This window comes from Cicer arietinum, chromosome 1 (genome assembly GCF_000331145.2).
Source record: "Cicer arietinum cultivar CDC Frontier isolate Library 1 chromosome 1, Cicar.CDCFrontier_v2.0, whole genome shotgun sequence".
In the NCBI taxonomy this organism is placed as follows: domain Eukaryota; kingdom Viridiplantae; phylum Streptophyta; class Magnoliopsida; order Fabales; family Fabaceae; genus Cicer; species Cicer arietinum.
The window spans coordinates 25,821,432-25,821,878 of NC_021160.2; positions in this window are offsets into that span (position 1 = coordinate 25,821,432).

The following is a 447-nucleotide window of genomic DNA, read 5'->3' on the forward strand; positions in this document are numbered from 1 at the left end:
TTGACTTGCTACGACTTTCAAAGTTGTCGCGTCTATCGAAGTTTCTAGATTGACTTCTCCCCCGTGACTCTGTAGCTTGTGCTTCTGACTTTGAGGAAGAACCGATCAAACCACGTTCTTTTCTTTGAGATTCTTCATTCAACATGCTCTCTTTAACTTTTGATATTTTCGATTTTCCACTTGGAGCTAAATTGGTCAACGTCACAACAAGGACTTCCCAATTATCAGGAAAGGAACTCAACAATAACAACGCTTGCAACTCATCATCTAATTTAATTTCTGCAGTTGTCAACTGATTCACTGTATGTTGAAAAATACTCATATGCTCTGCCATTGAATCCCCATCTTTGTATTTCATATTCACCAGCTTCCGAATCAAGAATGCTTTATTTTGCACATTCTTTCGTTCATACAACTCTTTTAATTTTTCCCACATCTTGTTAGCAT